This window comes from Stegostoma tigrinum, chromosome 6 (assembly GCF_030684315.1).
Source record: "Stegostoma tigrinum isolate sSteTig4 chromosome 6, sSteTig4.hap1, whole genome shotgun sequence".
NCBI classification, from domain to species: Eukaryota; Metazoa; Chordata; class Chondrichthyes; order Orectolobiformes; family Stegostomatidae; genus Stegostoma; species Stegostoma tigrinum.
The window spans coordinates 104,214,005-104,230,476 of NC_081359.1; the positions used below are offsets into that span (position 1 = coordinate 104,214,005).

The window sequence follows — 16,472 nt, forward strand, 5'->3', positions numbered from 1 at the left end:
ACATTTCTTCTGAGCTGAAACCAATTTATGGCTCAGACCATTGTGTATCGGAGTTGGGACGTCATGTTGCAGTTGTACAGGATGTTAGTGAGGCCACTTTTGGAGTACTGCTTGCAGTTCTGGTTGCCCTGCTACAAGGGGAATATTAAATTGGAAAAGATGTGGAAAAAATTACTAGGATGTTGCTGGGACTGAAGGGTTTGAAATATAACAATGGGCTGGATAGACTGACACTATTTTTCCCTGGAGTGTAGCAGGTTGAGGGGTGATCTTTTGGAGCTCTATAAAACCGTGATGAGTGCAGATAAGGTGAACAGTATAGGTCTTTTCCCTAGGGTGGGGGTATTTAAAACTAGCAGGTATAGTTTTAAGGTGAGAGGAGAAAGATTTAAATGGCACCTGATGAGCAACTTTTTTACACAGTGGGTGGCTTGTATACGGAACGAACTGCTAGAGGAAGTGATAGATGCAGATATGTTTACAATGTTCAAAAGACATTTGAACAGGAACATAAATAGGAAAACTTTAGAGGGATATAAGCCAAACATAGGCAAATGAGACTAGTTTAGTTTGAGTAACTTAGTTAACATTGACGAGTCAAACCAAAGGGTTTGTTTCTGCATTGTATGACTCTGTGGTTCTGTCTTCATGGCGTCAACTAATCTGTGGCCTCACACAGCGATGGACTGTTTATCTGCAATTAGTCATACCCCTCAAGGGACTGTAGGGTCCTCTTTGCTGCAGTGTTAAGTGGTTATAACTTGCAGGACACCCATTCCTCAAATTCTTGGGCAAAGCATCGAGACAGCTTCTAGGAACAACTTCAGCTGCTCTCGGAAGGGACCCTGAGCAAATGGAGTTTTTCTGCATCACCCTCTAGACTTCTAGCACTATCCACTTCCCACCCCCAATACCCTTCCTGTCCAGGCCACTTGTGTGAAGTGAAAAGAGAAAATGCTACAGAAATTCAGCAGGTCTGGCAAATGGGTCAATGGGCTGTGGATGGAGATGGAGTTTAGTTTGCATAATTGTTGAGGTATTGCATTTTGCTAATACAAATAAGGACAAGACTTGTACAATTAAAAGTGGAGCCTAGGGTAGTGTTAAAGAACAGAGAGACCTAGGGGTTCAGATCCATAATTCTTTGAGCTTTACGTCACACGTAGGCAAAGTGGTTAAGAAGGCATTAAGCATGCTTTCCTGCATTGCTCAGACCTTTGAGTACAGGAGTTGGGACATCATGTGAAGTTGTACAGGACGTTGGTAAGGGTTCTCCTGGACTACTGTGTGCAGTTCTCATCACCCTGTTAGAGGAAGCGCATTATTAAGCTGGAGAGTGTTCAGAAAAGATTTACTAGAATCTTGCTGGGTTTGCGTTCTAAAGACACGCTGGATGGACTGAGACTTTCTTTCCCCTGGAGCAAAGGAGATTGAGGGTTGACCTTATAGAGGTTTATAAAAGAGTATCAATAAAGTGAATGTCAGGTGTCCTTTCCTTAGGGCGGGAGAGAGGAGAAAGATTGAAAAAAAGAGGTGACGAGAGACTTTTTTTTTACATGGAGAGTGTTATGTGTGTGGAATGAACTTCCAGAGAAAGTGGCAGATGCTGGTATGGTTAAAAAGTTTAGATGACATTTAGATAAGTACGTGAATAGGAAAGGTTTTGAGGGAAATGGGCTAAGCGCAAACAGGCAGGAGTAGTATGGTTTGGGATTATGGTCAGTATGGACTGGTTGGATCAAAAGATCTGCTTGTGTGTTATACGGCACTATGACTCTACAGCAGCATTTGTGAAGAGAGAAACAGAGTTCAAGTTTTTGAGTCTGATAGGACTTTTCTACATGGGCAACTGCTTGCCACAGCTTAACAGCTTGAATTAGTGTCAGTGAATTCAATGTTGACCAAATCCAAACCTATGACCTCCTTGATTTTATGAATTTTAAATCTGCTTCCTCGTAGTTGAATTATTAATGAATAGTGTGATTGTGTTAAAAAAGATAAAGAAAATAATTGTCAAATGTATTTTTTCGACAAGTAGGAATCTCCAAATTTCTCTGCACTCCTACAAGTGTGCTTTATTTGTTCTTACATTTTTAGATTCAAGTGGGTGACAAACTTTATTCTGGTCAGCAATAGTGGTCCAAAAATCCCCCATCATTAATATATATTCCATGGCTGGTTTTGTCTTGTTCACACTTTCTTGTGTCTAAACCACACTGTCTCTGCATATCAAAACAGCATCAACCTGCTGCAAAGTTCTGAGCAACTTGACCTTTAAGTTGACTTTAACTCATAATTTAAACATATTCCGAAACTTGCAGTTAATTGTCTGAAGTTGATGCATGAAGCTCAAGCAAAAATCTAATTATTTTCTCGATGACAGACTTGTTTACAGAATTCAGCATAAAAATTTAAGATCTAAGAGTAGGGGTGGGCAACTCAGCGCCTTGGGCCGATATGATCGCATCTTGGCCACACACCCACTATCCTGCCTGTTGTCCTCAACCCTTTAACTCGTTACTAATTAAAAATATCTCTATGCCCTCCTTAATTTTATTGTGTCCTGGCCGCCCCTACCATCTGAGAGAAATAATTCCTCCTCATGTCTGTTTTAATTCTGCTGCCCTTTATCCTAAAACTATGACCTCTCGATCTAATTGCTCCATGAGGACTAAACATTTGCTCAACACTCACAAATGGATGCTTCCTATCCATGTGAGGTTTGGCTAGCTCAAGACATGGGCTTTCTCTGAGGCACAGTGACCTTCAGGTGAAACCATCACTACTTATCTCTCTCAAATAAGGGAGCAAAACTATGGTAACTTTACCCATGCATCCTGCCCACTTCCCTGTATCTAACATTCCTTCTTTTTAACCTGCTACAGGATTCTTAATTAAAGTGTGTCCTTCATGTCTGTATCAGTTATTAAAATAACACTTTGCACCAATCCCTAGAAAGCTTCCCGTACATTCCCGTCTGTGGTTCCTGTCACCTTCGATGAAGATAGAGTTTCATCATTCCATTTGCCCAGCATCAGCACTGTACCTTATCTGCACATTTTTGACTTGTTTTTTTTATTGTCACGTGTACCTAGGCACAGTGAAAAGTTTTGTTTTGCATGCAGTACAGGCAGCTCATATCACGCAAAGTGCCTAAGGATAATAGAACAGAGCGAGGAAGGCAATGTTACGGCTGCAGAGAAGGTAGTGAGATCAACATTAAATTTAAAATTTGAGAAGCCCATTCAGAAGTCTAATAATAGCAGGGAAGAAGCTGTTCTTGAATCTGTTGGCGTGTGTAGATACAGGCACATCTCTCTGCAGGATCGGCTGTCATTGGATGAACCATTGAGGCAGCTGGGCTAACACCTCTTCTTCTGAGGCAGCCTGCACAGAAGTAGTTTCACGCTAATAATAAGTTCTCAGGTGACTGAATCATCTGAAGCACTACTAACAGCCTCTGTCACAGGTGGAGGGACAGGTGGTTTCGGGGAATGGGATGATTTGACGATCAGACTCCCAGGTGAGTCTAAAAGCTCTCCAATTGGGCCAGCAGCTCTGAAAGGTCTCTGTGGAGGCCTCTTATTTGAAGATTCGTGGCCCTGCTTGTTCACTCACATGGGGCTCAGGACATTTTGCTGCCCAGTGAGTTTCTTCCTGGCTTTTGGGGTTAAACAGCTCTGTGCTTTTGAATTCCATATAATAGGACAGTGTACGAATCTCCTTCACATCTTCTGATGTTGGTTTTCATCACGCCATGGGGTGATAGCTAAAAGGTCAGAAATAAAATCACTAGCAAAAAGAACAAGCTGTGACAAAAGGAAAATTGTTTTACCCAACACATAGTTGTAATCTGGAATGCTTTGCTGATGATGGGATGATGATTCTGTAGTCATATTCAAGAAGGAATTGGATAGGTACCTAGTGTAGTAATGGTGGTCAGTGATCGAGTAGTCTTCCAATTCTTGCTTTAACTTTGGTAGAATAAAGTCTCCTGTTTGATAGCAAAGTGAATAGGCAGACAAGCAACTAGGCAGAATCACAGAAACCCTACAGTGTGGAAACAGGCTATTCAGCCCAACAAGTCCACACTGACCCTCTGAAAAGCATCCCATCCAGATCCATTCCCCTACCCTTGCATTTTCCCATGTCTAGCCCACATATCCCTGAATACGATGGGCAATATAGCATGGCCAATCAATCTAGCCTGTACATCTTTGGACTATGGGAGGAAACCAAAGCACCCAGAGGAAACCCACTGGGGCCCTGATGCTATAAGGTGGCAGTACTAACCGCTGAGCCACTGTGCCACCCAGTAGGTGGTTGGTGTATTGTAATAATTTGTTCCTGATGCGTTAAAGTTGGGTTCAGATCCAACCCACTTGCAGGAAAGGGGGCTTTAGTTTATTCTTAATTGAGATGAATTAATCTGTAACATTGCAATGATTTCCTATCAGTTAGGAGCCCTGAGCACAAGCCACCTCTGATTTGTCAGTGACCTTTGGGGACATGGGGTCACACTCAGCTGTGACAACAAGTGGAATTTAAATTCAACAAATGAATTTGTAGTTGGAAGCCAGCTTCAGTCACGGTGACTAAAACGATTATCATTAATATTTGTAAAAACAGTCCATCTTGTTCACCAATGTCATTTCATCTGAAAGCTGGCACTTCTAACAATGCAGCACTCCTTTAATACAGCATGGGATTGGTGGCCTCCATGAGGTGGCCTTTGGCCAACTGCACAAAAACAGATCAGAGGCAGATTGTGCCAAGGACTTACGGCTACTGGGGGCTCTTTGCACAGCAATGGCCTGCTGTATCATCACTGGACTGTAAATACAGCAGCTTGACGTAATGTTCTGGGGACCTGGGTTCAAATCCTGACACCGCAGATCGTGGAATTTGAAAACATGGAATGAAGAATCTAATGGTGGCCATTGTCGATTGTCAGAAAACCCCATCCGGTTCACTGACATCCCTTAGAAAAGGAAACTGCTATCTTTACCTGGTCAGGCCTACAGGCAACTCAAGACCCATAGCACTGCAGGTGGCCCTTATCAGTTAGGGATGAGGCAATAATGGTGTCCCAGTATTCCATCAGGGAACTCATCAATATTCTCTAGAGACAGTAGAATCAGTCAGTTTCATCTTTCCTGACAGGCAGCACAGTCTCTCAGTTCAAATCTCATCGGCATTAATCTTTATTACCCTTTGTTCAGTGCCTCTGTAGCTTTTTTGTATCCAGTGTTGGCTGAGATGACATTCAGCAGCTCTGCAGATTCTCCTGATCTACAGAAAACTCTCATCTGATGAATAAAAAAAACAGTGAAAATGAAATTATCGCTCTGAAGAGTAAAATAAATTTCAATTTCCTCCATTATTGAATGGTGGAGCAGGCTGATGGGGCCAAATGACCTCATCCTGTTCTAATTTCTTCTGGTCTAACCTAACTTAAACACATCAGAAACCAACAGTACAATTCTTTGAGTTGCCTAACTATTTCTTAACCTAATCCTTTTTGTGTATCCTGTTATCAAACTGGAAACTTCATTTACCCACATCTGAGCAAGCATTTGCAATGATGGAAGAAGAAAATTCTACATCAATGAAGTTAATTTAATATTTCCCTCAAACAAATTAAGTATTACTAAGAATACGATTTCACCCTCACTGTTAGCAGGTGGTTAATTATAATATTAGCTGTAAATGTTATCAGGCAAATACAGCAGAAGTATTTTAACACATTCTGTATTCTATCACAGTGCTGGTAATATATTCCACAACAACCTCTGGTGCATCACTGAAGCAGGGATAAAATTAAGTTCAGTCCCACATACGAGTGGAGGTGATTTTTTTCACCCTTCCCTGTCCCTTGACTCTCCCCATGTTGCTCATTTTTCTGATGGATAATTTGACAGTGAATAGTATTATCTATCAATTTGAAGGCTGTGGGTTCAAGTCTCACTCTGGAGACTTGAGCACAAAATCCAGGCTGACATTCCAGCGCAGCACTAAGTGTGTGCTTCACTGCTGAAGATGTTGTCTTCCAGTTACGAAATTAAAACAAACCTCCAGGTTAGATTTGAACTCTTTGGGCTCCCTTTTGACACTGAGGGCTGTATTGGTTGAGAAAGAAGGCCAGGTGGTAACTCATTGACTGTGAGAGCCTTGACCCAAAAACAGAAATTGCTAGAACGGTTGAGCAGGTCTGGCAGCATCTCTGGAGTGAAATCAAAGTGAACATTTCAGGTCCAGTGAGCTTTGCTCAGTCTGTAGCCTTGGTTGGGATTCTTAACCTGGGCCAATCAGGGAGCCAAATCAGGAGATTCAGAGACTGTCCTCATTCCAGGGACCATCTCTGAGCTGGCTGGTCAAAGTCCATGTACTGTACACATGTCAATAAAGGGTGGCTTGCTAATGGGTTACTGGCCTCTGTACAGTTATTTCAGGACACAGCCTCAAACGGTAATGCTTTTGGAAATGTGGAGGGTGAAAGAATTATAGACTGGTTGGGAGGGAAGCGAGGATGGATGGCCTGGATGGAACATATTTTGACATAGGGAGCCAGAGGAATAAAACACTTGGAGTATGGGTTAAACAGTGACAAATGGGACAAGACCAGTTTAGGATATCTGGTCAGCACAGGCAGCTTGGACCAAAGGGTCATATTTGGGGTGCTGTATAACTCTATGAATCTATGCATGGGCTGAACTTCTAAGTAGGAATTACACACGTCCTAAATTCAAGTTTTACACCAAATGGGACAGTCTCATGTTTGAACTGGTGCAACAGGCTGCAGTTGATGGTTTATAGCTACAGGAAGCAATTAAATCAGGCTGGGGTCTTGCTCACAGTGGCTGCTGGCTGAACCTAAACTGGAGATTGTGTAAAGCTGAATATTAAGGCAAGAATGAGCGTGATCCTGCTGTCGCAGTTAATTTACCTTCTTCTTGTGTACAAGCTCATGCATGGAATGACACGAATATGTGCAGAATATGCAGTCCAGAAGCTGTCTTGCTAACCTGAGTCTCTCAAGCTTTTGTACTCTATGCAAGTCTCCACCTACCTTAAATTATCTGAATTTCTGCACCAATCTTTTTATTTCTTTCTCCGTCATGTCTTTATCCTGCTAAATGTACCCACATTATTCACAATTATTCCATGAAATGTGGAGCTGACCTTAAAGAAATTTCTTATGAATTCTCTGTTGGCTAAATTGCTGACTGACTTACATCTACCGTCACTAGTTCTGGTTTCCCCTGCACTCCACCCGTAAATATTTTACCTATGCCTACCCTTTTGAAACTTTTCAGAATCTAGAGACCTCTTAAAGAAAGGGGAGGCTCAGTGATTAGCACTGCTGCCTCACAGCACCAGGGACCAAGATTCAGTTCCACTCTTGGGCAAACATTTCTGTCGATTTTGCTCATTTTTGTTGTGTTTGTGTGGGTTTCCTCCGGGTGCTCCAATTTCGTCTCACAGTCCAAGGATGTGCATCTTAAGTGGATTGGCCATGCGAAATGTGGAGTTACAGAGATAGGTTCGAGGGCTTGGTTGCTGCAGCATGCTGCCCAGAGGGCCGGTATGGATCTGATGGGCCAAATGGCACATTTCCACTCTTTGGAGATTCTATTATTCCATCAGGGCACTCATCAATATTCTCCAGAGGCAATACAACCAGTCAATTTCTCCTTTTCTGACAGGCAGCTTAGCCTCTCAGTTCTGATCTCATCAGCATCAATCTTTATTGCCCTTTCCGCAATGTCCCTTCAGCGTTTTGTACGCAGTGTTAGCTGAGATAAGTACCTATGCAGATTCTCCTGATCTACAGGAAAACCAAAAGGCGAAATCTTAGAGATGTACAGCTATGAAATAACACCCTTCAGTCCAACTCATCTACACTGACCAGATATCCTAAATTAGCCTAGTCCCATTTGCCAGCATTTGGCCTATATCCCTTTAACACTTCCTATCCAGATGCCTTTTAAATGTTGTAATTGGACCAGCCTCCACCACCTTCTCTGGCAGCTCATCCCACACACGCACCACGCTCTGCTTGAAACAGTTGCCCCTCAGAAAAACAATGATCTGAAAGTGGATTAAATAGTTGCTGCTGATATATTCCACCAAGTTGTGAGTTTAATGCTGTGATTCCATTTTAAGGTTCCGCCAAAGTTGATAAATTGCTCAAACTTCATTCTTGCAATTTATGGTCTCATCAGGGCTCCTTGATTAAATTGGAAACCTGTAATTCATTGCAAGACCTCTGTTATTCTCTCAGTAATAACTGCACTGCTCTGGCTACACAAAGTTAACCATAGGAATATTTAACTGACTTACATTTGCTCGGCATGGGCAATTTAGCTTCAATCCTAAAATTCATTTCTCCTCCTCAAGATGAAACGAAACAAACCAAGCACTATATCTCTGAGCATACGCTTTATGACTTAAACTGCCCAGGGAGTTCTTGCTTAAGGGGATTCATATAAGAACGAGAGTTAATCCTGAGGCTGCAGGATGCTAAGTTGAAAATTCTAGGCTATTAATTTTGCAAATAGTTTCGCGACACAGATCAATGAGGTTGTTTCTCGGCCCCTTTGCGGGATGGTTCAATGAATGTTTAAATATTCCAGCCAGCAGAATATTCTATGCTGCATAGTTTTTATTTTTAGCAGCCTGCTATGTCATAGCTTTGAAGCTGAATGCTTACACACCTTTGAGCTGTTTAACTTTATTTTGTCTTAAGGTGAGGTGAGGCAGTTATTTTGAGGTAACTGAGCTCCAAACCCAAAGGCCCAGCCTAAAGTCTATGAGGCAGGTTTAAAACTTCCCATGGCAGCTGGTGGAATTTGATTTTCTGCTCAATCTGAACACCAGTGAATGAATGATTTTATTGTCGTGTGTATTTTACAGTATGTACACAACAAAATACAGTCAAAAGCTTTTGTTTGTCTACGCAATATGGCACCATCTTGAATAATTTTAGAATAAGGAAAAGAAACCGAAAGGTATGGCTTAAAGAGGGTCCATCAGTCCTGAGCCACCTCATCATTCTCATCAATGCCTGTACTGCCATCCCTCCTTCATCCCCTCATCACTGCCTACACCGGGCACAACCAACATTCAATTCATTGATCCTCAGGCGCCATCTTTCCAGGTTAGGCCTACCTCACCAACGTCACCTCCACGGATGTAGCAGCCAAAGATTCCGATGACAAATTTTGTGCTCGCCCCAGAGGTGTAATTAAGGGCTCATCGAGGTCCATGCAGGGCCCACTCTCCTCCACAGAGACCTCCCTCGATGTCCACGCTGGGCTGTCACCACCGACGTCCTCTGAGCTCAGGGCAAGAGGTAAGTAAAGGTGTAGAGAAAATAAAACAAGAAAAGCAGCTGGAGCAAATGAGCTCTGGCTCAGGAACCCCACTCTGAGGCCATCTTGCTCAAGTGCCACAGAAAGAACCACCTCATCAATTGAAGGCAAAATATTGCAGACGCTGGAAACCAGAATCAAACATTCTCTGGAGAATACTAGAGAAACTCTGCAGATCTGATAGGATTGGTGGGGAGGGGGAGAGGGAAAACTGAGTTAATGTTTTGAATCTGATTTGGTTCTTCAGAATCCTTTTCAAAATAATAGCTTTGTTTCTGTCTCATCACAGAGCTGTTGAGCTAATCCTGCATTCTCAGTGTCTATCTCATTCACTCATGCCCTTTCGAGAGGCAATTCTGCCATCCTTACCTGGTCTGCTCAGCATGTGACTCCAGAGAAATGTGGCTGATTCTTAAATTCACTCTGAAATGGGCTGAACTAGACACTCAGATAAAGGGCAATGAGGGAATGATCAACATTAGCCTTCCTGCAATATACATGTCCCATGAAAAGTGGTAGTTAGAAGAACATGAACAGGCAATGCAAAATCAGGCCATTCAAAAGGAGTTTCAGGGGATCTGGGTGCATATATTCACATATCGTTGAAGGTGGCAGAACAACTGGAGAAAGCAATGAAGAAAACAAACAGGAATCTGAGCTGTATTAACAGAGGCACCAGTGTACAAAAACAATAAGGTCACACTGAACTTTACCAAGACATTTGTTAGATGTTGGGTGGAGCACTGTGTACAGTTCTGGACAAGGTGAAAATGAGCACTTTGGAGGGAGAAGAGAAGAATGGTTCCAGAGATGAGATACTTCAGTCATGGAGATAGATAGGAGAGGTTGGGGCTGTTGTCCTCAAAAACGTAAAGGCTACGAGGAGATCTGACAAATGTTTTCAAAGTCATGGGGGATTTTGACAGACTTTGTGTGTGTGTGAGAGAGCATATATGCGTGTGTGTGTGTGTGTGTGTGTGTGTGTGTGTGTGTGTGTGTGTGTGTGTGTGTGTGTGTGTGTATGTGGTGTGTGTGTTTGTGGGGGCATGTATGAATGTGTGTGTGCCTGTTTGTGTGTGTGTGTGTGTGTGTGTGTGTGTGTGTGTGTGTGTGTGTGTGTGTGTGTTTGTGTGTGTGTGTGTGTGTGCTTGTGTGTGCGTGTGCGTGCGCGAGTGAGTGTGTGTGTGAGTGTGAACAGAAAAGAACAAAAGAGAAATGCAGCACAGGAACAGGCCTTTGAACCACTTCAATTCCCCTTCTGGGCCTCCTGCAGTGCCACAATGATACCACCCAAAAGTTGCAGGAACAGCACCTCATATTTCGGTTGGGAACCCTGCAGCCCAATGGTATCAATGTGGACTTCACAAGCTTCAAAATCTAGCCCCCCCCCCACCATATTCCAAGATCAGCTCAGCTTGTCCCCATCTCCCTAACCTGTCCTTCCTCCCCCCATCACCTCCTCCCACCTCAAGCCCCATTCCCATCTCTTATCTCCTAACCTCATTCCGCCTCCTTGCCCTGTCTGTCTTCTCTCCACCTATCGGCTACTTTATCCACCATCCATCATCGCCTCCTCCCCCATTTATTTCAGCGTCCTTTTCCCCTCCCCCATTTCTAAAGAAGGTTTCCGGATGCAAAATATTAGCTTTCCTGCTCCTCTGATGCTGCCTGACCTGTTGTGTTTATCCAGGTCTACATCTTGTTATCTCAGATTCTCGAACATCGGCAGTTCCTGTCAACTTTCTGTCCTCATTCAGACTGTATCTCTCTATTCCCTCCTTATTCATGTAACCGTCCAGATGTGTCTTAAATGTCACCAACGTGCCTGCTTCCACCAGCTCCTCTGGCAGTGCATTTCAGGCTCCTACCACTCTCTGCATGAAAAACTTCCCATGCATATCTCCCTTAATCTTTCCTCCTCTCACCTTGAACCTGTGCCCTGTTGCAATTGAAACTTCAACTCTGGGAAAAAGCCTCTGACTATCCACCCTATCGGTGCCTCTCATAATTTTGTAGACCTATCTGAGGTCTCCTCTCTGCTGCTGTCTTTCCACTGAAACCAGTCCTAGTCTTTTTAACCTTTCCTCGTAGTCAATACCCTGGAGGCCAAGCGGCATCCTGGTGAACCTTCTCTGCTCTCTCTCCAAAGCTTCCACATCCCTCTGGTAGTGTGGTGACCAAAACTTCATACAATATTCCAAATACAGCCTCACAAGGGTTTTATATAGCTGCAACATGGTTTGCCAACTCGTGTACTCCATGTCCCAGCCAATAAAGGCAAACATGCCATCTGCCTTCTTAATCACTTTAGCCACCTGTGTTTCCACTTTTAGGGACCTAGGGACCTGAACACCCAGATTCATCTGTCTGTTGATGTTCCTAAGGGTTCTGCCATTAACTGTATAATTCACACCTAAATTTGATCCTCCAAAATGCATCACTTCGCATTTGCGTGGATTAAACTCCATCTGCCATTTCTGTGCCTGAGTAGCCAATCTATCTTTATCCTGTTGTATCCTTTCATAATCATCGGCACTATCAGCAACTCCACCAATCTTCGTGTCATCTGCAAACTTACTAATCAGACCATCCACATTTTCCTCCAGATCTTTTATTTGTTCTACAGAGTACCTAAGACTAATTCCAGTGAAACACTACTAGCTCCTGGTCTCCATTCTGAAAATCATATTTCCACTGCTACCTTCTGTCTACTATTACCAAGTCAGTTCTTCATCAAACCACCTGTCTCTGAATCCCATGTGATTTTAGTTTTTGTACTAATCTGCCAGGTGGGACTTTCGCAAATATCTTACTAAAGTCCAGATAAACTGCATCCACAGCCCTTTCCTTATCAATTATCTTTGTCATCTCTTCCAAAAATTTGATCAGGTTAGTAAGGCATGACCTTTCCTGTACAAAACCATGTCCCCTGTCACTAACGCATCCATTTTCTTCTAGATGTGCCTATATCCTATCCCTCAGTATCTTCTCTAAGAGATTACCCACCACAGATGTCAGACTCACTGGCCTACAACTTCCTGGGTTATCCCTGCTTCCTTTCTTAAACAGGGGAACAACATTGGCTAATCTCCAGTCCTCTGGAACCTCACCTATGGTCCACAAGGATGTGAAGATATCTACTAACACCCCAGGTTTTTCTTCCCTTGCCTTTCGCAGCAACCTGAGATAGATCCTGTCTGCCCATGGGGACTGGTCTACCTTAATGTAATTTAGGATATCCAAAACTTTCTCCTTCAATATATTGACATTCTCTAGAGTATTCATACACTCATCTCCGACCTCAACATCAGCCATGCCCTTCTCCTCAGTAAATATTGATACAAAATACTTGTTAAGGATCTCTACCACTTCCTGAGGCTCCACACATAACTTCCCTCCTTTGACCTTGAGTGGGCCTATTCTTTTCCTTTCCAGCCTCTTTCTTCTATTATATGCATAAAAATCTTTGGAATCTCCTTGACCCTGTTTGCTAAAGACATTTCATGGCCCCTTTTAGACTTCTTAATTCTGCGTTTAAGTTTCTTCCTAATTTCTCTATCCCCTCAAGTGTGTGTGTATGTGTATGTGTCCATGTGAGTGTATGTGTATGTATATCTGTGTGTGTGGGTGTGCGTGCATGTTTATTTGTATATGTGTGTGTATGTGTATGTGTATATGTCTTTTTGTGTGTCTGTTTGTGTGCATGATTTCGTGTGTGTGTGTGTGCATGTATGTGTGTGTTTGTGTGTGTGTGTGTACTTGTTTGTGTATGTGTACGTGTGTGTGTGTGTGTGTGTGTGTGTGTGTGTGTATGCATCTGCGTGTGTGGATGTGTCTGTGTCTGTTTCTGTGTGTGTGTGTGTGTGTGTGTGTGTGTGTGTGTGTGTGTGTGTGTGTGTGTGTGTGCGCGCGCGCATGTCTGCGAGACAGTGCCTGTATTTTTGAAAATGGGAATGTGTGGTATGGGAGCTCAGGAGGAGGCTGTGCATGCTAATGTGCTTCTTACAGTTCCCATTCAGCACTGACTCTGCACGTCCAATGCTCAGGACATGTTAGAATCATGGCTTCACATCTAAGAGTGACAATCAAGTCCAAGTGAAACCTTCAAATGCCGCCCGGCCTTCCATCTGATGCAGCAAATGGAAATTTCTTCGCAATACAGCTGAGGGTGAGTCGGCTGGGCATAAAATCTTCCTGAAATACCCACTGACTTTGTCTTTCTTTTCTTTTAATCACTCTTGGGAGGTGAATGTCATTGGCAAGGCCAGTACTTTCAGCCCATCTCTAGCTGATGAAAGAAGGCAATGATTTAGTTTCTTGGCTCATTTTGGATCATATGAAGGTGTCCCAATGGCAGAGTTAGGGAAAGAGTTCCAGGGTTTTGACCCAATGACGATATGGAACATCCACTATATGTTGTAATTGAGTGGCCAGGAGAGAGATTTGGAGACACTATTTCCCACATCATGGTAAAGGAACAAACATTCAACCACTTGATAACAAAGTGTGAAGCTGGATGAGCAAAGCAGGCGGAGGGCCTAGGCCCGAAACGTCAGTTTTTGTGCTCCTGGGATGCTGCTTGGCCTGCTGTGTTCATCCAGCTTCACACTTTGTTATGTTGGATTCTCCAGCACCTGCCGTTCCCATTATCACTCATTCAACCACTTGAACCTGCTCTACCATTCAATTCAGATTCCCATATTTGTAGTTATACTCTGACCCCAAATAACCAACATTCAATTGAGTACGCCATGACTTATAGAGGGTGGATAAGTCAGGAACATAAGGATGCAGCCCTTTCAAATCTCATGCATTATTGATTTTGTTTGGTACCATTGTTCCGGTCACTTAGCCAACGAAGTTTGAGCATTTCTGGAAGCAACCATCGAGTCAAATACACAACAAGCATCTCCCTCAAGAGAGGATTTTAATGATTCCACAGGAGCTGTCAGGCATGTAAACTAGTCAAAAGGAATTGGAAATTGTCCGATGCTGAACTGTGCTGACTAGCTGCATTCAATTCCTGTCGAAGCGATCACCCAGTATACACAATATCTGACATGCAGCAGCGATAAACTCACCATGAAAATACCAGAGCATAATTACTGATGGCTTATATCTGCATTAATGATCCTTCAGTCTGAATTAAAGATGAAGCAAATCAGCAATGCTTACCTCGACTGTTCACATTACAATTCCCTTTATCAATGGTGAGCCGGAAGAAGCAAAGACAATGTTATGCAGCTGTGAGTGCCTGAGGCAAAGCACACAATCAGGTGATGTGATGTATAACATAACGTGTATTAAAATAAATCTTGCTGTGTTCTCAAAACCCGTTGAGGCTTTTCAAAGATTGTTTTGTGTCTTCGAGATTATTTTCCCCATTTTGCCCCTTTTTGTAGAGTAAACAGAAATGTTGCTCCAGTTTGATCACAAACAGCAACAGGAAAAGACCATTAGATGTGAAGTGATAGGTCAATCCTGCTACCTCTTCGCTTGTATTAATGCTCAGCAGCAAAGCATTCCATTCCCAAGGCTGCTGTCTGCTTTAATATCGTTCTCTGTTTAAAATGTTGCAGTGTTCTGCTCTAAGCTAAAAAAAAATTCTAGATGACTGGCCTGTTAATTGTTTCTCCTAACTCTTAATTGTGCCCATGGTATGTCAACTCTTCAATGAAGGTTAAAACAAGAATAGCCAACTTTAACACTGCAATAGTCACCCACCCAAAGGCAAATGAGCATATATTGAGGAAGCCAGATCACAGGTAAAGCTTCACTGTGGCTAGATCACAATCCTACTCTCTCCCTAATAGCATTATGTGTCTACCTACAGGACATAGAACAGTAAGCAGAGGAACAGGCCCTCTGGCCAACCGTGTCTGTGCTGACCATGAGGCCATTCCAAACTGATCCCATCTGCCTGTACGTGTCCATATCCTTCCATTCTCTACCTGTTCATAGGTCTGCTAATGGCTCAAAAAAGCAACACACCACTGCCTTCTCAAAGACAACTAGGCTCGAGCTATAAATGCTGGCCCAGCCAAAGATGCCCACACCCCACGAATAAATTAAACAAAAATTCAACTGCTAAACTAGCAACGCTCAATCTTACAGTGACAAAAGGGAACAGGAAAGGGTGCCTTCCTCCATAGATTCCCTGACATCACAACTGATCGAGATCTGTGGGTGGTCCAGTAATGAATAGTACACAACAATGAGTGTTTAAAAAAAAAGCAGACTTTTTTTGCACAGCCTTCAGAGAGCTGGTATAGGCCTCAAAGATAATGGGAACTGCAGATGCTGGAGAATCCAAGATAACAAAGTGTGAAGCTGGATGAACACGGCAGGCCAAGGAGCATCTCACGAGCACAAAAGCTGATGTTTCGGGCCTAGACCCTTCATCAGAGAAGGGTCTAGGTCCGAAAAGTCAGCTTTTGAGCTCATGAGATGCTGCTTGCCTGCTGTGTTCACCCAGCTTCACACTTTGTTATCCTGGTATAGGGCTCGTGTGGTTCTGATGGAACATACTTGCATTGGAGGTCATTCAGCAAAGACTTTTAAGTCTTATCCCTGGTTCAGGGATTTGCCTTAGGTGGAATGGTTGTGGAATTGTGAATGGAGTTAAGAACATTGAGAGGTAATCATATCAGATTCTCAGAGAGTTTGAGAATGTAGCTGCTGAGAGGATGTTTCCCCTCGTGGGAGTTCCTTTGAACTAGAGGACATAGCTTGAAAATAAGAAGTCTCTCATTGAAGACGGAGATAAGGAACAGTCCTTTCTCTCAGAGTTTCATTCGCATTTGGAATTTTCTGAACCTGTCTGCAGTGAAGAATGACTCGAGTAATATATTCAATGTTGATTAGATTCCCCACAGTGTGGAAACAGGCCCTTTGGCCCAACAAGTCCACACTGCTCTTGAAGCATCCCACCCAGACCCATCCCCTATAACCCACACACCCCTGAACACTACAGGCAATTTAACATGGCCGATCCACCTAATCTGCACACCTTTGAGCTGTGGGAGGAAACAGGAGCACCCGGAGGGAATCCACGCAGACACAGGGAGAATATGCAAACTCCGCACAGACAGTTACCCG

The 16,472-nt window shown here is 43.2% G+C and overlaps 1 long non-coding RNA gene across 1 annotated transcript; it reads right to left on the reverse strand.

The window, feature by feature from the left end:
• Positions 1-2,109: 2,109 nt before the first annotated feature.
• Positions 2,110-14,631, reverse strand: LOC125453607 (uncharacterized). Its single transcript, XR_007247788.2, has 3 exons — positions 14,550-14,631; positions 5,009-5,309; positions 2,110-3,769 (listed from the first exon to the last, which is right to left on the reverse strand). It is a non-coding gene; the product is annotated as an uncharacterized LOC125453607 (long non-coding RNA).
• Between the last annotated feature and the right edge of the window lie 1,841 nt (positions 14,632-16,472).